The 21,801-nt window shown below is 47.6% G+C and overlaps 1 long non-coding RNA gene and 1 pseudogene across 2 annotated transcripts; one reads left to right on the top strand and one right to left on the bottom strand.

Moving 5' to 3' along the window:
* Nucleotides 1–301: 301 nt before the first annotated feature.
* LOC134762008 (uncharacterized) lies at nt 302–10,656 on the bottom strand. 2 transcript variants are annotated; one of them, XR_010141444.1, is made up of 3 exons: nt 10,567–10,647; nt 6,333–6,417; nt 302–638 (listed from the first exon to the last, which is right to left on the bottom strand). It is a non-coding gene; the product is annotated as an uncharacterized LOC134762008 (long non-coding RNA). The 2 variants fall into 2 exon arrangements; XR_010141445.1 differs by lacking the exon at nt 302–638 and adding an exon at nt 3,663–3,953 and having other exon boundaries at nt 10,567–10,656.
* Nucleotides 7,831–9,307, top strand: LOC100436296 (uncharacterized; annotated as a pseudogene).
* Nucleotides 10,657–21,801: the final 11,145 nt, after the last annotated feature.

The following is a 21,801-nucleotide window of genomic DNA, read 5'->3' as shown; positions in this document are numbered from 1 at the left end:
GTATACATGTGCCATGCTGGTGCGCTGCACCCACCAACTCGTCATCTAGCATTAGGTATATCTCCCAATGCTATCCCTCCCCCCTCCCCCCACCCCACAACAGTCCCCAGAGTGTGATGTTCCCCTTCTGTGTCCATGTGTTCTCATTGTTCAATTCCCACCTATGAGTGAGAATATGCGGTGTTTGGTTTTTTGTTCTTGCGATAGTTTACTGAGAATGATGATTTCCAATTTCATCCATGTCCCTACAAAGGACGTGAACTCATCATTTTTTATGGCTGCATAGTATTCCATGGTGTATATGTGCCACTTTTTAAATATTCCATTAAGAAAAGTTCAGTTGAGCTGTTTGACTTGAACCACTTTGCACCTTCTCATCTTTCTCCTTGTTATCTACTCCTCTAGCCCATTATCTCACAAGCCGGGGCATCATGGGTGCCACGAAACATTCATGCCTCACGGTGTTTCTTTGCTTCTCATTTCTTCACGTGTTTGACATTTCTCCTAGCTGCAAACTGGGCCAGCTGCTTTCCCCATAAAATCTAGCAGTAGCTGTGGGGCGTACGGTTGTTCTTTCATCTTTTTAGATCACCCATTGCTTCTATCGAACTCCTAGTGCGTGTTCTTTTTCTTCTATCCTATGTGAAGAAATCAGAAAAAAAACATTCCATAAAGAACTTTAAAGATGTTATTTCATTGAATACATCAGGAATTTCAGAGGTATATGACGCACATCTGCAACACGATTTGCATTGCATATTAGCCAAGAAGAGAACAAATATTTAATGTCTTAGAAGATTCAACTCATACGCCATCTATATGGAATTCTTTGTGGGAATTCAGTCATTACTGAGAATGTTTTGTGTTAGGTTCCAACCAGCCTCAGTGAAGCTGGTGTCAGGGAAGGGAAAGTGGGCTCTGAGTAGAGCATGGACAGAAAAAAGATGCTCCGCAGAAGATCAGGAAGGAGCAGGGGGTGAAATGCTACAAATTCTTGAACTCAGAGAACTGAAGGTAGTTGCTTTCTTTTCAACCTGTGAAACATTTTAACCTGTGGTAAAATATGTATAACGTGATAATTACCATCTTAACCTTGTTGAAATGTACAGTTCAGCTGTGTGAAGTATATTCACATCATTGTTCAATTATTGTTTCCTAGATGTCTTTTCTCAAGTCTGTCTTAAAGTCACGAAATATAAATGACAGATCCACAGATTTACAGGGGAAAGCCTGGAAGTCCAACAGCGGTACCCAGGAAAGTTATGCTATCTTTCAGAGTCCCCATAGGGTGGAAATGAGTTTGCCCTGTTAAGGGAAAGAACAGCTTCTGGCCCTCAGGTTTCTCCCCTTCTCCTCTCTACACACTAACCAAGGGCTCAGGTCCACTTGTGTGCACTCAAATAAAAGGATTTTATCATTTCCAGGAATTAAAATGGACCTAAAATACTTCTCTACATCATGGAGATCTACAGAAGCTAAAGTGCAAGCTGAAGTCCAAAAGGTGATGATGAAGGTCGACAGTCATTGCGAAATCTCTGGGCAAAGAAAGACTGCCGAGGAAGAGTAAGATGTTCACTGACACAAATACTGTTGTTTGAACCATGTGCCAACCAAAGTAGACAACTGCAATGTCCCTGAGAATATTTTCCACAATATTTGTGGCAAATTCAGTGGGTGCAAAATTGAGCTTGTCCTTCCTGCTTGATTAATCTTCATGTTTCCTTTCCCTTCCTACATATTTGATTGTAATGTTTTAGGGGGAAGAGCAGGTCCAGGTACTGGCATTGTTAAATTCAATGCTTGGCCAGGCACGGTGGCTCACGCCTGTAATCCCAGCACTTTGGGAGGCTGAGGTGGGCGGATCACGAGGTCAGGAGATCAAGACCATCCTGGCTAACACAGTGAAACCCCATCTCTACTAAAAATACAAAAAATTAGCCGGGCATGGTGGCAGGCGCCTGTAGTCCCAGCTACTCGGGAGGCTGAGGCAGGAGAATGGCGTGGGCCCGGGAGGCGGAGCTTCCAGTGAGCTGAGATTGCTCCACTGCACTCCAGCCTGGGTGACAGAGCGAGACTCCGTCTCAGGAAAAAAAAAAAAAAAAAAAAAAAATCAATGTTTGGGTCACCTCTGGATTCATTTTCACAGTCTTTTAGCTTTTGATCACATGACATTGTATTTTTCCTGCCACATAACTAGTCTTTTTTGCTAAATGTCGGACACTGGTTAAAAAAATATTTAGCAATGAATTTAGGCCTACTAGCATGTTAGCTCACAGCAGAAAAGAAAAGATGGGCGTCTATTTCTGGGGGATGGTCAGGGGTCCTAGCACACCTAGACACCTTCCATACCATCAGCAATTGAGGTTATCAGTGAGGTTCAGTCCCTACAAAGGTCAGGGTATTTCCTGTCCACCTCTATTCCTGGCATGTGACTCTTCTGGGTCCCAACCAAGACCAGTGGACTTCAGTAGGGGTCACCTTCACTGGCAGACCCTCAATCTACTTGTTTTCCATCTAATCCTCCACATGGTGCAAAAGCTGCTCTGCTTCTTTGCATCTCAGTTAGTCCCTTCTGGAATTCAGTGATGAAACTCAGGGAAATGAGCCCCATATGTGAGGCTGACCTTCATCCTGGGTTTCCTTCTTCTCCGTCTTGGCCTCATGTCTCTTTATTGCCATGTTAGCAATTTGATGGTCATGGGTTTTAGATTCTGCCCCATGTCCCCATTGTTCTCATGGGAGATCAGAAGCTTCACATGCACTCATGTCTACTCCAGAGCAGAATGCTTCCTTAGTTTCCCTCCAGATTCAGGTTTTGTGTTTCTAGTTCCCAAGTGCACAGCAGGAGTAGTGACGTCCTCACTGGCTTCTCATTAGCATTAAACTGTGAACTCCTTTAGGGTGGGGACAGGACCCTGCTCCCGTTGCATCCTCTGCACCTCACAACAAACTCCTTGCTTCGGGCCACTCGAGACAGCATGTGCTGAAGGGTGCCTTGGGTGGTCAGAAGCAAGTGCATGAACTTTCTCTTTGAAGTGTGTTTGTCCCCATTTCCTAGAGTTCTTGGCATTTTACACGTCTTTCATATGAAATCAAGTATCAAGTGAGATTTTTAGAATCAGAAGCATGAATCAAGTAGTGTGAGGGCAACACAGCAAACCCACCTTTTCAGGCCATTTCCTTTTTCTGCCCTCACTCTCTGTGAACCAAACCTTATTAAAGTCACTCAACACCAGAGGATGGTTTGCAGTTGTCATCTATTTTCAGGACAACACCCTGACTGACTAAAGAGCCATTCGATCATTTCCAATTCAGTAGATGCACCCAGCACTCAGATTGGCCTTTTCTCTCAACCAGGATCTTTAAAGTCGATGAGAAGAGTTCCAGTCCTGAATCATGGACATGTGCAGTAGTGAACCGCAGGGCTAATGACAGCATGTCCTGGAAGGATCTCTCTGAGGCTGATTGTCTGGGTTCTGGCATCAGCCTCTGATGGAGAATCAGGTCTCCCTATAGGAGGAGTCAGACGAGGAGCGATCCCCTGCTCAGTCCTTATGGGTTTAGTTGTGATGAGCTGGTGAGGTCTGGTTTTCCATACTGAACTAAAATGAGCTTTCGCTGTGTCCGCCACAAGACTGACCCTAGAAGCACACACAGCACATCTCATAGAAGCTTTTAATAGTTCATATTTACTAAAGAGTAGGAATACAGAGCGATGAAGATGAGCTGGAAATGACAGGTGACTTGCCAGCAGGCCAGAGTGTGCTTTTTCTTTGTCCCTCCATGGAAGGTGTTAATTCTCCCTCCAGTTGTGAGGATCAGTTGGTTCATTTATGGGAAGGTTGTCAGGGGACCTTTGAATCACGGCCTTCAGATGTCGGAAGGGAAGAAGGAATCCCACATGGGCCAGTGCATCATGTGCATGCATTTCTTTCCCTTCTTGACTCAGGAAGCTGAGAATGAAAGAACATGAGAGGGAATAAAAGGAGAGGCGGCTGTCAGAGGTGGAAGAAACCATGAAATTGGCTCTAGAAAAAATACCCACCTGCAAGTGGGTTCAGAAACCGACACCAGCCTCTTGGGGAAGCTCCGCTGGAGTGTTTTGTTTTAAATCTTTGTACAATGTTTAGACCCAGTTAACACAGAAATGGAAACAAATGGTCAGAAGAGATACCTAGAGAGAGAGAGAATTCACACAAGAGAACACAAGTACCTTAAGATTGACTAGTGTTCAAAACATGTGAAGTAGCTGAACATCTCCTGACTGCAATGCCAGCCAGACTGTGTGGAAACTCAGTTCATACCAGCCATTCTGGGGTGGTGTGAGTTGTCATCATCCTTAGGAAAGTGTGTTGTTGTAGGATCAACCCATCCTTCAAAAGGACTGTGCCTGTTTATAAGCTCAGCTGTTTCTGCCCTGTGAAATATGGCAAGGATATTAATTCCAGGAGAATAGAGCTTTATGATAAAAGATGCCCAATGAAGGATGAATTAGGGACATACTGAAAATGGGTAAGGAAATTGTCAACTCAGAACCCAGCAGGCATTAAGTAAAAGAGGAGGAAGCATTACAGCAACAGTTTTGATCATACTGTACTTTTATAGCCATGTGAAAGACATTTTCTATGTATAGATAGATTGTGTAAGGGTACGGTTGTGAGGACAACAGGAACATGGCAGATTATTTAAAATCATACTAAAGATGATGCTTTGTCTGATGAAAGTGATTCTAAACCATAGAAAAATGATTCAAGACAGACAAGAGCTGCAGCGGTGGGTAGAGGACTCCTACAGATGAGAGGCAAGGAGCCTTCCTTCCTGCAGTTGCAGGATCCTTAAGCTCATCAAGACAATGCCACTGCCCCTAGAATCTGTCAACATACACTTTCTCATGTGTTGGCTTTTTCAGATCGCCCCTTCTGCTGCAAGAAAGGCCCTCCACAAATGGGTAAGTTTAAAAAAAAATTTTTTTTTCCCCTCCTTGCTTTTGGGCCTAGTCTGCCAAGTCAGGACATGGATGTATTTTTCTCCCCACAGTCCTGTACTCAAGCCTTGCAGAGGAAGACAGCAGAGAGGAAGGCTGCCTGCAAGCAGCACAGGTAGGTGATTGTGATGGACAAATTTTAAGGATGTTTTTGTTTTAAGATGAAGCTTTGAGTGTCTAGTAAAGAACATGGTGTTTTAATTCTTCAGGTCAGTTCTTTCTCTGTCTTCAAGACAGGAAATGATGGAAAAGCAGGGAGTGCCGGAGAGACACTTGAGTCAGGAGGCAGCCCAAGGATGGCTGGGGCTAGAGAACCCTTTCTGGAGAAGTAGGAGCTCGCTGTGAAGGCAGCCACTTAACTTCTGCTGCACAATCCACACACCCTGCTTCTCCTTTTGGGGGTGAGGGCTTAAGTGTCAGGACCCTGTTTTTCTCAGGTGCCACAGCTGAATGGCTCTTGGCTGGTCCCCTGTGAATAGCGGAGCTCAGGCCCCTCCACTGACTGTGGACATCGTTCCACCCTGATGACTTGGTTACTTTTAACTGAGGGTATGAGCCTAGAAGGCAAATGGGCCGGCTCTCCTTCCAACTTTGAGTCAGTGGGAAGGCTTTATTTATTTATTTATTTTCATTTGAGAAAAGTAACACCAATAACATTTTACAATGGGAGCCATATGTGCTGATGGGAGCAGAAATTTTCTGGCTATGTCTTCATGGATCAATATTTCTTCTTTTCTTAAAGAAGCATTTATTTACACTTTTTGGAGCTTCCTTCATTGTTTTTGTTTGTTTAAATTGTTTACGGTAAACTATAAAGCTTCATTAGTAAATTAAATTTCTATGTCATCTTACTCCTCTAACATTTGAAGTGTAACCCTAAAACTTCCCAGTTAATTTCTGTAGCTGTTACCTTTTCTCATGACTGCTAGTCTCTTTATGTCCATTTCTGTTCATAAATATTGCTAATACCTGGTCAGATATGGAGGTTAGATTAACTATAAATCCACAGAATTTTGAACGCCCCTATGGCTTGAAGAAAAGGAGAGAGTGCTGTTTCTGTCCAGGGTTTATTGATATTCTTCCCATCCATGGCTATTCCTATTTTAATTTTGAGTCTGTGCTCACATGATGAGTGATTTCCTCTGATATGTACAGTGAACTTTTGATTTAGAGCTCGTTTCCAGCTGCTTAGAGCCCGGCCTGTCCGCAGTCAGTAGAGAATTAAGAAAACCCCTGGATGAGGGCTCTGTGGTGTCTTCCTCAAGGATGAGGCCCAGAGGGTGGCAAAGAGAGTGAGGTGGCAGTGGAGGGTGTGGAGGGTTTCTCATTCAGCATAGAACATGCAAACCTGATTAAGGCCCGTTCCCTTCTCTGGCCCTTAGCAGATTCAGGACCTCATTCGGTTCCCATGAGGAACAGCCGCTCTGTCCCACCTGAAGACACAGAGAAGAGAAAGGTAAATGCTGGGGGTCCTTTTCCCGCTGCCTATTTCAGGACACTTTTGTCTTTTCCTACAGCGCCCTCTCCTGGCCTGTCCTCTGCTCTCTGGGTTCTGTGGTGCCTTTTCTATCTGGACTTTTTTGAAAGCAAAATCTTCCCCATGAGCTTTCAGACTTCTCCATTTCCAGCTGGTCATCTTTGGTGGCACCTCCAGAAGCCATAAATGCTTAAGGGCCAGGGGCTGCAGGGCTGTCACTGTTCTGTTTCCAGAAATAACATGAGAGGATGCCATTGAACTCCACTGTGGTAGGTCTTATGGCCCAGTAGACTCTGACCGATCCCTTTTACTCAAGATGGTGTGGGGTCCCCTTTCCAAAATATGTGGGGTTTCTTTTTGTCGTTGTTGTGATTTTCTTTTCTGCTATAAGGTAAGTGATTAACCTTTAGAATATTTGCTGTAATCCCAGAAGTTAAAACTCATTGATCCAACATTAATATGTGCTTTGTGCAATTTTGAATGTTCTTTGGCAAAGTCAATTGCATAATTCATCACAGTCCCATCTCTGTTGTTAACTGTGTTGAGCAAAAATGGCCCTACCCTCACCCAGTGTTGCCCTTGATCTAGTATTCTAAGTGTCAGAGGTTCCATATTTTAATAGAAAATATGCCCTGGCTGTGAGGTAGTGGAGAGTGAACGTCACTTATTATCTGCAGGGACAATTCCCAATGAAGGCTTTAAATGATGCTCAGCTAAGCTGTTTCTCGTGTGGCCTCTGTAGCTTCAACAGCTGCTGAATCCTCTGATGACACATGATGGGACTTGTACACTTGAAATCAAACACATTTTTAAACTGTTTCTGTTGTTGAGAATTCCCACCTCATTTTTCCATGGACAAAATTATTCTTTATGTCATGGTGCACTTAAAATTTGGTATTGCCTAGCAGTTAAAGAAATATGATAGCCGTGCCAAACTAATATCTGTATGTAGGATTATTCTGTCAGAAAACCCTCTCCCAGTTCCCCTGCAGCTCTTCAGGAATCCCCATCTCTCCAGAGCTCTTTGTGCCCATGGATGGCGCCTCCAAAGTAAGGAAGACCCTTTGTCAAGAAGGGAAGCAGAAGGGGGACGAGAGAGTCTTGCATGCAGAGCTGGAATCGACTTCCACTCTGCTTCTTGCAAGCTGTGTGATGCTAGGTGAAATTTCTCCTTCCTCTGGAGCCTCTATTTTCTTAGATTTGGAGCAAGGTGGTCACACTGACCTTGCAGATTTCTGAGAATCAGAGACAGCACATGAAAAGCCTGGAGGCCATTCTCTTAAGAGCAGCTGCGACTCATGTGTGGACAATGGGCTTTTCATGCTTCTCTTTCTCTCTGTTTATCTGATGCAAGGAACATGCTCTGGTAATGGCGGTGAGGGAGGAATGAGGATAGACATAGACACCCCTGTGTCAGAAACATTCTTCTTTGTTACTGGGTTATGACTCTGTCTTCCCGGGGACAGGCCCCCAGCCTGCCTACATTTGCAGACAGAGTGGCGTGTGGGGATAGCAGTTTGTCCCCACGACTTTTCTTCACTCCCCTGCCATTGGCAGGACTCAGTTGAAGGGAGACTTTATGGCACTGATGCTGCCATTTTGAAACCTGGAGGAGGGAAAGGTGCAACGGACTGTCACCTGCGGCATGAAGTGCAGCTTATGTTGGTTTTGGTGTTTTTGTCCATCATATTCATATATTTCAAAACATTTTCTCCTCCTGAATTGCAGGTCAATGTGGCTGCAGGGAAGCCTCATCCTTTCTCAGAATGGCCCTACTTGCCCGATCTCATGGCTGGCCCTTCAGGACCATTGATGGGCTGTGAACCACCTCCTCCACCTGGGTATCATCTGGGAACTCAAACACTCCCTCCACCTGAAGGTTTTCTGGGACCTCAACAAACTCCTCCACTGGAGAGTCCTCTGGGAATTCAACCACCTCCACTCGACTGTCCTCTGGGAACTCAGCCACCTTCTGCCCTATAGAGTGCCCTGAAAACTCAATCACCTCCTCCACTTGATTGTTCTCCGGGGCCTTATCCAGCTCCTGCAGCTGTCAGTCCTCCCAGACCTCATCCACCTGCTGCAGCTGCCTGTCTTTCCGGACCTCATCCACCACCTGCGGCTGTCAATCCTCCGGGACCTCAATCACCTGCTGTACCTCTTGGTCCTCCAGGACCTCATCGACCCACGGCATGCATCTGTCCTTCGGGACCTCATCCACCTCCTGCAGCCGTCAGTCCTCCGGGACCTCATCCACCTCTGCAGCTGGTGGTCCTCTGGGACCTCATCCACCTTTTGCAGCTGTTGGTCTTCCAGGACCTCATCCACCTTCTGGAGCTGTAAGTCTTCTGGGACCTCATCAACATGCTACATGTGTCTGTCTTCCAGGATCTCATCCACCTCCTGCAGCTCTTGGTCCTGCCAGACCTCATCCAAGTCCAGCATGTGCCTTCCCTCCAGGACCTCATCCATCTTTTGTAGCTGCCTTCCTCTGGGACGTCATTCGCCTTTTTGTTCTGTGAGGCCTCTGGGATCTCCGACTAAATCTCCACTTAGTAACCTCTGGATCTTCAGCCACCCCTTCTACCTGGGTGGCATCTGGCCCCTCAATAACCACCTTCACATGAATCTCCTCAGCTACTTCAATAATCTCCATTTGTGGCCCCTGGGACTTCAGTCACTTCCTCCACCAGGGTCTCCTCTAGTACATCTGCCACCTCCTCCACTTGGCTGGCCTCTGCTATCTGAACCGACTCCTCCAGGACCTCAACCAGCTCCCCTACCCATTGTGGCCTATAGGACCTCGACCACCACCTCCACATGTACCACTTGGGATGTTTGTCTGAACAGTATGAACTGAGTTGCAAAATGGATTCATCTTTCCTTTTTTGAATGAATAGAAATGTCACAGATTGTACTGCAGGGCTTTGCACTGGCTGAGGATGTGGTGACTTTGCTCAAGTTTCTGAGAGTACAAGTCGGTTGCATTATTTCCTCATCGTGACCTTGGCAGCAGGTATCTTCTGTAGATGAGGAAAGAGTTTTCTTCATTTTAAGGGGTGGGGGCAGAGTCTTGCTCTGTCACCCAGGCTGGGGTGCAGGGGTGCACTCCTGGCTCACTGCAACCTCCACCTCCAGGGCCCAGGTGATCCTTCCACCTCAGCCTCCAGAGTAGCTTGGGACTACAGGTGTGCAACACCACGCTTGGCTTTTTTTTTTTTTTTTACTTTTTGTAGAGACCATGTTTCACCATGTTGCTCAGGCTGGCCTCAAGCTCCTGGAGCCATGCCATCTGCCCACTTTGGTCTCCCAAAGTGCTGAGATTACAAGTGTGAGCCACTGTGCCCAGCCAGATATTATTTATAGAAGCTAGAAATACAAGTTTTGCAGGCTTGTGTGGAACCTGGGCCATATGGCCAGCTCTGTGAGGGATGAGACCCATCCCTGACTGGCAGGGCATCCTGTGTCCTGCAGCAGAGAGACCCACACTGAAGGTCACAGAACTTCTGACCACCCCAATGGAAGCACAAGTGAAGGGACACAGGGTGCAGAAGGAGGAGACAGAATCTCCTGGGAGTAAACAGGAGGCTGTGGAAGAGAAAGCTGAAGCAGGGAGGTGTCACATCGTGGGTTGTTGAACTCAGGTAGAGCTGGAAGGCTGCTCCTAGCCAGGCAAGCAGCATGAGCAGGAGCGTGGAGGCTGCGTGAGGGCCACACAGAGCTGCCATGGGAGCTCAGATAGCACAGTGTACACAGGGAATTCTCCCCAGCACTTCCTTGTTGTCCTACAGCCTTTAGTCCATTATCGGTAGGAAGATGATTCTTTCACTGGGTGTGTGAAGGCTCTGGATCAGGGTGAATGAATGCCTAGAGGTCTGAAAATTTTAACTTGGTTCTGTCAGGGGAACCTGTCTCCCTGAGTTTTCATGGCCTAAGGAGACTAACAATGAGGATGGGTCTGGTTCAGTGGAGCTGCGGCCTTGGCCTTCAGAATGAGGCCGACTCTGGCCGGAAACTCAAAGCCAATCCTGAGCTGCTCTGACCTCCTCTGATCCCCAGCACCCTCTCCTTCCCACCCACAACTCTCAGCTTTGCATCTCCCTACCTTGGCATGCAAAATGCTTCCCCTTCCCTGTGTCTTTGCTGCCTAAGCCCAGACACCAACTCTCAGTAGAGCTCAGAGCCCCAGCTCTCTCAGAAATGAGCTGGGAATGATGCGATTATGAGGTCATGGTGACGACAGGGAGACCAGGCTCATAAGGAAAACATCCTGCAAAATAGCTGGTAGATGGTAGAGCCTCACCCCTCCCGCTGGTTAAATGAAAATATTTCCACTCAGAAGATCAGCAAAAGATGTTCACTGAAGTTCATTTAATAAACCTTAGGGTGTAACAGCTCAGGTTCTGGGATTTCCAGTTTCTCTTTCAAAAGATAAGGGAAAGCCCCTGTCTCCAAGATTAGAATTCAGATCCTTACGAGATGAAGAGATTCTAAAAATGCATATACAGTTAAACTCTGAGATTTATATCTGCGATCCGTGGATAATTATTCTCCATGACATACAGACACAGATGCGGCCATACACACAAGTATTCAGCAGGGGCACAGATACTTCATAGAAGACAAAATGTATATTGGGCAAAAGAAGGTCACCTGGAAATAAACCAAAATCTTTTTACCTTACAGGACAATTTTGAAATTTGAAGAGTCTCCTGGGCCATGATATCTTGGAAAAGTCTCTACCATATTTGATGCTCCATGCCCTGTGCTTCCCCCCTCTCTCTCTCATTTCCACAGTGTTTCCCTTAAACATTTGCAGTCCTATCTTTCTGGGTATCCGCTTCCTGGAGGACCAGTTCACATCCCAGGTTATACCAGGTGTGACTCCTCATACACTATTCAAACTCAGGCAGATACTGCCTTGCTGGACACAGAAGCAGGGTTACCCTTTGGGTAGTGTTGACTGGGAAGGGCCTGAGGGGGGCTTCTGGGGTGGGGGAATATCCTGTATCCAGCCATGGGTGGAGGTTGTGCTCATTCATTCTAGAAAGAGTCACTGTGCTCCTAGTGACTGCCAGTGGTGCCTTGTGAGCAGATAGACAGGAATACATCCCCATGAGGTGGCCAACTTCTGACAGGGAATAGAAGGGCCCAGCAGTGGCTGTGCAGCCCGTGAGGAGCCTCGCAGAGACTCAGGGTTTGTCAGAGCCCATTCCCCACTGAGCCAGCTGCCCCCAGTAGCACCAACTCCAGGCGGCTCTAAGGGAAGTTGAGCTGGGTGTAGACATTTCTCCATAAGTCCTGTGCCCCCCACAGTCTTCCTGTAATTTTTAAATTGTGTGACAGGCAGAGATCGGTGGTGAGAGGCTCACTGAGCAGGACTGGAGAGGAGTAGAGAACGCAGGGGTGAGTTCAGTCGGAGGATGGAACAGGCAGAGAGAAGATGAGAGAGAAGGGATGAGAGAGGGAGGGGAAGGACAGAGAGAAGGAGAAAGACAAGGAGGATAGAGAGAGAGGGGTTGAAACAGTGAGAGAAAGAGAGAAGGGAGAGAGAGAGAAGGTGGAGGGTGAGGAGAGAGAGAGAGATGGAGATGGGAGGATGCAGTCATGGAGAGAAGTTGATTTGGGCCCAGGGGGAGAAAAGGAAAGCTGGAAGAGACAAAGATAGAAGGACTCACAGTGAGAACCAAGGGAGCTGGAGGGTGGGAGATGTCCAGAGACCTGGCCTGTGATCCACACAAGGAGGGAAAAGCAGAGAAAAAAAGAGAAGAGAGGAATGGAGACAGGAGACAAGAGAGATGGAGAGGAATGAGACAGGGAGAGGGGAGTGGAGAGAATCACAGAGAAACAGCACAATAGAGGAAGGGAAAGAGTTGTTGAAGACAGGGTCACAGAAAGAGACAAAGGAAGGACAAAGAGGGAGGCAGAGAGAAGCAGAGAAAGAGAAAGCAGGGAACAAAGCGGTGAGCCTGCAGGAGGTGGAGGCGGGCAGATGGCCCGGGTGAGGGGACAGCAAAGGCAGGTAGTCCTGGGACTCAGGAGCCAGGAGGAGTTCTTGCACTCGAAGGCCGTGACCTCCTTGGGGCCCAGCGCCATGAAAGCCCATCACATGGGGACACGTAGGCCTCCCTTGTGGCTGGGTTGCTGTGTGTAGCCTCTGGGTCTGTCCCTGAAGCAGGGACTTCCAGGGTAAAGGGCTGCCCTGTCTCAGGTTTGCCTCCTCTGTGGGATGGGGACCCCAAGCAGCCTCCCTAGCCGCCCTGGTCCCTGCTGCATTTCCCATCCTGGCCAGCTAGGTGGCCGTCAAGTCCCATACCTGGGAACCAGGCTGAGACCCCCTTTGTCCAGCCTCATCTGTTCTCACCTGGCTCCAGATTCCAGCCACAGCTCTGGCAAACAGTCCATGCATGCTGGCTGTCACCAGATCCACACATCCCTGGTGGACTGCTGCCCTGTTCCCACAGGACAGCCCTCAACCAATGGAGACAGGAACGTGGAGTTAAATGCTTCTCTTTCACTGAGAGAGAGACATGCAAAATCTGATGCACTTTCCTTCCTTCTTTCTTTTTCTTTTTTTTTTTTCTTAAGACAGTGTCTCGCTCTGTCACCCAGGCTGGAGTGCAGTGGTGTGATCTCAGCTCACTGCCCCCTCCGCCTCCTGGGTTCAAGCAATTCTCCCACCTCAGCCTCCTGAGTAGCTGGGATTACAGGCACACACTACCACGCCCAGCTAATTTTTGTATTTTTAGTATAGACGGGGTTTCACCATATTGGTCAGGTTGGTCTCAGACTCCTGACCTCGGGTGATCTGTCTGCCTCAGCCTCCCAACCTCGGGTGATCTGTCTGCCTCAGCCTCCCAAGGTGCTGGAATTACAGGTGTGAGCCACCGCGCCTGGCCGTGATGCACTTTCTAGATGCTGTCCTAGAGATCACACTGAGTTAAGCCTCAGTTGCCTTCAATGTGGTCATCTCTGCAGTAAACCCTTAGCTTTTCTCTCCTCTGTTACTTTCTCAGACCCTCACTCTGCTCCCTGGATTCACTTTTCGAAATAATTCTCCTGCTGCAAAGTCCTGGGCACACGCCCTACTTTCAGCATTGGAAGGGGGGCCTAGGCTAAGACCATGAGGCCCCACTGTGGGCGCCCACAGCCCCGTTCCTCCCTCTATTCCCACCAGAGTCACATCCTCCTGTCCCTCAGTGCTTCCTCGCCTTTCCCTCCAGCCCACCGTGAGATCCCAGGGGACGGAGCAGCCCCTTCTCTGCCCCAATGCAGGGCTTGGCCTGAGCACACGGTCAGTCCGTGCTGGGGTGAAGTGGTGAATGAGTGAGTGGTTGAGTGATAATGCATCATCAGATCTGTCTTCTCCACATGTCCCTATCTCCACCCAGAACCAGTTTTCTCATCCACAAATGGGCATATGAGGTTGGGTGCTCCTAAACCCTGCAAAATTCAGAGCTGGCACAGTTGGGGACTGACTTTCCTTGACCTCACCTCACTTTCTGTATCTATAAAATGGGGTACCTTTCTCTAAGAGTAAAGAGGAGGCCTGGCATAGGGAAAGAAACTCTCTCAGCTCGAGCACCCAGATCATCCATCTTGCTCTCAAATACCTAATACAGGGGAACATGTTTTCTGCTATAATTGGTATTGGAGCTGATACCATTTATTAAAGGCAATTCAGTTATGAAGCTTCATTTATTAAAACAGTGTAGTAACTGTTTATGTATGGACAGACAGATAAATGTAATAGAAGAGCAAGTCCAGATGTAGACAGAAATCCATACAGAAATAGAGAATGGGACAAAGGAAGCATCTCAATGCAGGGTGTTCAGACACCTGGCCAAACATCTGAAAACTAAAAGAATAAAATTGGCTGGGCGCAGTGACTCACACCTTTAATCCCAGCACTTGGAGAGGCCGAGGCAGGTGGATTACCTGAGGTCAGGAGTTTGAGACCAGCCTGGCCAACATGGTGAAACCCCGTTTCTACTTCTAATTTGTGAGTTTAACCAGTTCACATTGATAAGGATAACAGAAATATTTGGGCTTATTGCTGCCATCTTTTGTGTTATACATATACCCTTGGGACGGATATTCCCAAGGGTCATGGACTGTGCTGTGGACCCCACACTACTCAAGGCCATGAGATAGGAGCCAGGCCTGGAGGGACCTTCACAAAGGACCTTTGGGCCTGCTGGAGTGCAACTATGGCAAGTGACCACGGCGGAGACGCTGGCCACTAGCCAGTGGGGGCCACTGCTCCCACCACAAAGCCTCATCCAGGTAACCCAGCATCACTCTTCCTGGGGCTGTGCCCACTGCTCTGGCTCTGTCTGCCCATGGCCCTGCAAACATCCACAGGACAAACAAGGACTCTGTATGAAATCCCTATTGGCATCCATCCTGGTCCTAGGAACAACAGGAGTGTAGAAGGAGGAGGACTAAGAGTCTCAGCTCATATGACTGTGGAAGATAGGACAGGACCAGCCGGCTCTTCCCTATAGGGCCCAGTAGCACACAGCTACTCAAGGACACAGGTTAGGGATAAATATGAACATGGGGGCCAGGCGCGGTGGCTTACACCTATAATCCTAGCATTCTGGGAGGCTGAGGCAGGCGAATCACCTGAGGTCAGGGGTTCAAGACCAGCCCGGCCAACATGGCAAAATCCTGTCTCTACTAAAAATACAAAAATTAGCCGGGCATGGTAGCGTGTGCCTGTAATCTCAGCTACTCAGGAGGCTAAGGCAGGATAATCACTTGAATCCAGGAGGCGGAGGTTGCAGTGAGCCGAGATCGTGTCCTGCATTCCAGCTTGGGTGACAGAGCAAGACTCCATCTCAAAAAAAAAAAAAAAAAGAACCAGAGAAGGGAGCAGTGCACTAACCCAGAAACCCAACACTGAGCTGGAAGGAAGCAAGAGACCAGCAGAGAGCCGATCTACACTTTGATGTGGCTTTGCTGCACCTGTCATGAGGCCTGCACCCACCTACAGGTCCACTGTAGTCAAGGTAGACAGGTCAGTCTTAAACAGAGCATTACAGCGCCCTGGTAGGTGGGAGTCTCTGCCACAGGGGGGACATGGGCTAGTGTCCTCAAGCAGAAAGGCTCTTCAGGGTCCCATGCAAAGGTTGGTATCCAATCCCACAACCCTCTCCCAAAAAGAGGAGCATTTTGGCCCCCAAAAAAACTGTTTCTGGGTCAGTGGAGCCTAATGCCAGCCATCCCTCTCTCTACCACTGGAGGAAGAGCCAGCCACCCTTTTCCTTCCTTCATCAAGGTAACCAGCCATTAGCATCCAAGCCAAGGGGCAGGGGAAATACAAAGAATGCATATTCACACCAAATTTCACTCCATGCTTAACTGGGCTCTGCTCCTTATTGATAATGGTGACCCTGCAATGGGCCTCAGTTCTTACGTCTGTAAAACAGGCATAAACAGCTAGCTCCCAGCTGACAGACACTGGTTACAGGAACAGCATGGGATAAGCACTCATGTGCATTATCCTTCCCCCTAAGAAAAGTACTCCCCAAACGGCTGGGCGCAGTGGCTCATGCCTGTAATCCCAGCACTTTGGGAGGCCGAGGCGGGCGGATCACCCGCGGTCAGGAGTTCGAAATCAGCCTGGACAACATGGCAAAACCCCATCTCCACTAAAAATACAAAAATTAGCCAGGCAAGGTGGCGGGGGGTGCCTGTAATCCCAGCTACTCGGAGGCTGAGACAGGAGAATTGCTTGAACCCGGGAGGTGGAGGTTGCAGTGAACCAAGATTGTGTCACTGAACTCCAGCCTGGGCAACAGAGCAAAACTCTGTTTCAAAAAAAAAACAAAAAAGGTGCCCCCGCCCCAAACAAAGGAGAAAGGCAGAGCAGTCCGTGGGACAAGATGGGATGCAGGCACACCAAGGCCCCCGGAAACCTGGTCAGACTGATAGAGGAGTGTCTGTCTCAACTGGCCTGCCCTGTTCAGAGAGATGGAAAGCTGGGGAGAGACTTGATCTCTTGGGGGCTCTGAATGGCCTCCTGGTGAGGGATGGTGAGGGATGGGGGTCCCTGAGCCCTGAGCCATGGTGAGGAATGGGGGGTCCCTGAGCCCTGAGGCTTATTATCTCCCATGGGAACACACAGAACTCCCTGGAACCCCCTCCTCTGTCCACAGGGAATGCGTGAACCACCTCTGCCCTCTACTGGCTGAATTAAAAACTGCAGCCAATTGAAGGATGTGCAAATAAATGTCACACATCACTCTCCCTGTTCATTCATTCCTCATTCACGGAGAGTTGCTTTGTATCAGGTGCCAAGATAGGACTGGAGGCATAATTTTAATTCTCTGTGTCTCCAAGGCTGTATCTGCATGAATTCTCCCGTACTTCCCCTGCTTCCCAATGGCCTGGTCTGACAGGAACAGTTCTCATCTTTTTTCAGGGCTCTTCTGGCTAACTGTCTCATCCTTATTTGTCCACAGAGGCCAGCTCAGTTCTGTGCCCCTGGAGAAGGCTGATGTGAAGCACTATCCATTACTGAGCATTTGCTAGGTCCTAGGCACTAGCTAGACCCTTTCTGTCTACCATATCCCTCCCAAGCTCACTGCAAGGCAGAGTCCATCTTCATTCCCTTGTAACAGCTAGGGAAACTGGGGCTCAGTGAGGCTCCACAGCTTTTCAGAGGTCGCATGGCCTGAAGATTCTAGAACCTGCTTCAAACCTTGTTCCCCCTGACCCCAGAGCCTCTGTTCAAGTTTCCCTAAAGATTCCAGAGTGTGTGCAGTCCACAATGACCACAGTTATGGATCAGGCCCTGCCTGGTCAGGCTCACCTGGCCTTTCACACTGCAAGGTGGACCTGGTCTGAACCTCAGGTCCTAGGACTGCTCACTCTATCACCCTGAGGCTCCAGCCTTGCTCTTTACCTATAAGGTGTGCATATCTATCCCTGGGCATGCTTGATCCTGGCTCAGCACGGCATCCCAACCGCTAGTCCTCAAGCTGCAGACACCCCAACGCTTCACCCAGGCTGCCCTGAGGCCTTTAGCACATGCATTGTACAGATGGTGATGACACTGGGGCAGGCTTTTTACCCCAGATGAAGAATCTGAGGGCCCAGTAAGCCAGATGCCCTGGTGAGGAGGAATCCCAGCTTGTACCAATCTCTCATTGCCTTGAACAGCTAAACTCAGTCCATCTCTGGCCAGGATCCTTACAGCCAGGGCGCAGCAGCCCTGCTGGGCCCAGACCAGGAGCCACCTACCCTTTAGAATGTCAGCACAGTCAGCCATTCTTTTACATTTATGGAGACTGACAACTAGCCTCCGCTGTTCTCTTATCACTGAGCAACACGGGAGCATTGGCAGAAAGGAAGTGTTCTGATATTTCAAATGTTTCTGGTGGTTGAAATGCTCCCAGATAATAGCATAGTGTTGGAAATAATGGACTACATCATAAAATTAATATTAACTCCTTCTGTTTGCTAGAACTTATAATGAGAATAATTTAAATAACCATTATGTACCAAGTTGTATTCATATATGTATAATACTATTGATGTATCATTTGAGGAAAAGTAAAGCACATGTAAAAGAGGCTTTTAAATTAAAAACAAATACAACGGACTTTTAAAAGTTTGTGGGAAAAATGAAATTAAAAGACAAGAATAAAAATATAAACTTTATTTCTCTCAAGTTCTATCAAGGTCAAGACACTTTTGTAAGTGATGATATCATCCATTTTGTCCATCTCCAAAGAACTGAGAATCCTGGGAATTTAACCATGTCAAGGCAGTCTGTTTTACATTATTAAATGGAGAAAAACTGGTCCCCTTTAAATAATTTCTTAAGATTAGGAAACAAAAAGAAGTCATAAGGAGCCAAATCAGGACTGTAAGGTGGATACCTAGTGATTTCCCATTGAAACTCACAAAATTGACCTTGTTCGATGAGAGGAATGAGCAGGAGCATTGTCATGATAGAGAACTCGCTGGTGAAGCTTTCTTGGGCATTTTTCTCCTAAAGCTGTGGTTTTCTCGAAACACTCATAATAAGCATATGTCACTGTTCTTTGGCCTTCCAGAAAGTCAACAAGGAAAATGCCTTGAGCATCACTGAAAATTGTTGCCCTGACATTTGCTCTTCACCTGTCTGCTTTTGCTGTGACTAGGCCACCTCTGCTTCTTGGTAGCCATCGCTCTGATTGTGCTTTGTCTTTAGCATTGCACTGGGAAAGCCAAGTTCCATCTCCTGTTACAATTCTTTGAAGAAATTCTTCAGGATCTTAATCCCACTTGTTTAAAATTTTCATCTAAGTCTCCCCTCCTGTCTGCAGTTGATTTGTCCATGGTGTTGGGTCTTTTTCTGCTGTTCATCCTTGGTCCTCTTCAATTATGGCATGAACAAGATGAATATTTTTCCTTACAAATTGATATAGATGGTCTGCCGCTGTGGACTTCATCTTCCACATAATCTTGTTTTTGTTTTTGTTTTTGTTTTTGTTTTTTTTTTTTGAGATGGAGTCTTGCTCTGTCTCCCAGACCGGAGTGCAGTGGCATGATCTCAGCTCACTGCAACCTCTGCCTCCCGGTTTCAAGTGATTCTCCTACCTCAGCCTCCCAGGTAGCTGGGATTACAGGTGCATGCCACCACACCCAGCTAATTTTTGTATTTTTAGAAGAGATGGGGTTTCACCATGTTGGCCAGGCTGGTCTCAAATCTCTTCCTTTCTTAAAATGTGTTTTCCATTTGTGAACTGCTGATTTTTTTTGGGGGGGATGTTGTCCCCATAAACTTTTGGTAAAGCATCCCTGACTTCACCATTCTTCCACCCAAGCTTCACCATGAATTTAATGTTTTACTTCAATTTTCACAGAATTCATGTTGCTCTGATAGGCGCTCTTATCAAGCCAATGTCTGATCCTTCTCAGTGCCTCAAACTAGACCCTATTCAGAAATATTATAACAAGTTAGTGTGAGTTTATTTTGGTGTAAAAAAATTTGAAGTCCATGCACAGTTTTTTCATAATACACATTTTCCATGAAGTTTTTGAAGCCCCCTCATAAATAATTCAAAAACCCATTTGGGAAAACATGAGAAATTATGTAGGGCCTGGTGGTAATTGGGCATTTGGACTAGCAGGGTCATATGGTGGCTCAATGAGAAGCCAGAAAGCAACTCTTTTCCATTTTCTGGGTGGGGGCTCCAGCCCCTGAGTGGGGATAAGGAGGAAAGCAGCCCCTCATGGAAGCTGGCTCAGGAGTTAACCCAGGCTTCCTGGAGAAGGGGACAGAAGAGGACGTCTCCTTCCCATGAACTCCACATTTGAGTTCACTGGAAACACAGGCTCTGGGAATGGAGGGGAAGAGGGCAGAGGAAAGGCTGGTAGCTGAGGTGGGGTATGAAGGGAGGGGAGTGACAGAGGAGGCTGCGTCCATGCCTGGAGGTCAGAGGGCAAATGCCCCCAATCACGCTCCATCTGGGTTATCAGCTGCTTGAGGATCCATGTCCAGAAACTCGGGGAATCACTGTGTCCATTTTCCTTGCCTCAGGACTGTGCCTCTTGTCTGGAGATGATGAGGTTTCTTTCAGCCTCCCACGCTCTCCACCAATGATCATGAGTTTCCATTCAAGGCACAGAATCTGGCTTTGAGAAGAAGAAACAGTTCCCTCCAGCTTTTCTTCAAGAGCCTCAAGTCACCTTCTGTAGCTCCAGATCACAAGCTGGACCCGTCCAGGGCAGCAGGCACTCCTGGGCTTTGACCTCCTCTGTCTCGAGGTGAAGCTCGGTGAGGGTTTTACATTCCACTGAACTAGTGCTGGACTGCAGTGGCACGTCCCTGATCTCTGCACAGAATGTCTTTCATCCCCTGGTTAAACAAGTCTGTCAAAAACAAGAGAATTTTCACCACACACCTATCATGACATCCTCACCACCTCCCAGGGTGATCCAGGCCGAGCGAAACTTGTGCTCACCTGCTTCTGCCACAAGCTCCATGGAGTCTGCCGGGTTCACCAATAAAGCAGCTCATGCAAGGCTGAAGCTCCTCCCCCGTTTCCCAGGCTGCTGCAGAGCCTCTTGCAGACACCATGGCCAGCTGGGCCGAAACACTGAGACCACTGACCAGGGTCTGCCCAGAACCACACCTGTGCCTGGCAACAGGGGAGGCTATCACTGGAGAGGCGTGGGGGCACAGAGACAACAGAGTCACACCCTCCACCCTGCCCTCTGCTGAACCCACTCCTGTGGCCCCAGAGCACCCTCCCCATCCTGAGCGCTCCCTGTTCTCTCTGCCTGGAAGGCTTCCTCCGGCTGCTGGCGTGGAGCACATATGTCCACACAAAATAACCGCACTCCTTACCGCAGGCCCCAGGGGCCTGGGGTGGGCTTGGGGCGGGCTTCGTGCTTGGTGGAAGGAAGGAAGGAAGGAGGAAAGGAAGGAAGGAAGGAATGCTGCAGAAGGAAGGAACAGGTGAGTGAGTGAATAAGTGAGTGATGAGGCCCAAAACCATCCTTTGCCCTTCCTCAGAATTCACTTTCTTGTTCTCTCTTGTCAATTGCTTGTCTAAGGAAAGTTTAAAATCCCTGTCCACGAAATACCTGAAATATGTAATTAAAAATATACATGTATATTTTATATAATTTTAAATATTTAACAAATTGAAATAAATGCAAATCTATACACTGATAACATCAGGTGATCATATAACACTTACTAAAATTCACCATTTTGGACTACAATGAAAATCTCAAAAATGTTTTTGGAAAGTACAAATAATAGAGATTATTTTCTATTAATAACGTGTCAATGAAACTAGAAATGAGTGAAAAATTGAGGAAAAACAACCACATAGGAATTTTATGACTCCCCCATAAGCCATTTTGGATCAAAAAGCCACCAAAACCAACATGCAGCTCAGAAAGTTAAAAATGGAAAAGAAACACAAGGAAAGCAGAGAAACAGAAATGAGATCAAAACGAATTAAAATGTCTTAGAAACTGTGAAGGCTTTGATGCAAAAATCCTAAAACAAAAAATTGGCTTCTTTCCTTTCTTTTAAGAGAGGAGCAGAAATATACAATTAAAGATGACAGCAAACAGAAAACCAAAGACATAGAAGAGAACTAAGTTCAGAGCTGCTTTGTAGAGCTCAGTGCTGGAGGTGGAGAGAGCTGGCCATGCCTGCTGGGAGGGGCCGGGCAGCCCAGGAAGTGGGAGTGGGGTCGGCCTGGTGGGGTTTGGGAGGTGGAGCCCTGAAGCTGCTGCTGGGCTACTTTTAGCCCAAGGGTGAAGATGGAACAGCCCTGGGTCCTCTATAAACGTCGAGAGCCTCCACCTCACCCCACCCCACCTA

This window comes from Pongo abelii, chromosome 8 (genome assembly GCF_028885655.2).
Source record: "Pongo abelii isolate AG06213 chromosome 8, NHGRI_mPonAbe1-v2.0_pri, whole genome shotgun sequence".
Taxonomy (NCBI): domain Eukaryota; kingdom Metazoa; phylum Chordata; class Mammalia; order Primates; family Hominidae; genus Pongo; species Pongo abelii.
This window is presented reverse-complemented; position numbering and strand designations above follow the sequence as displayed.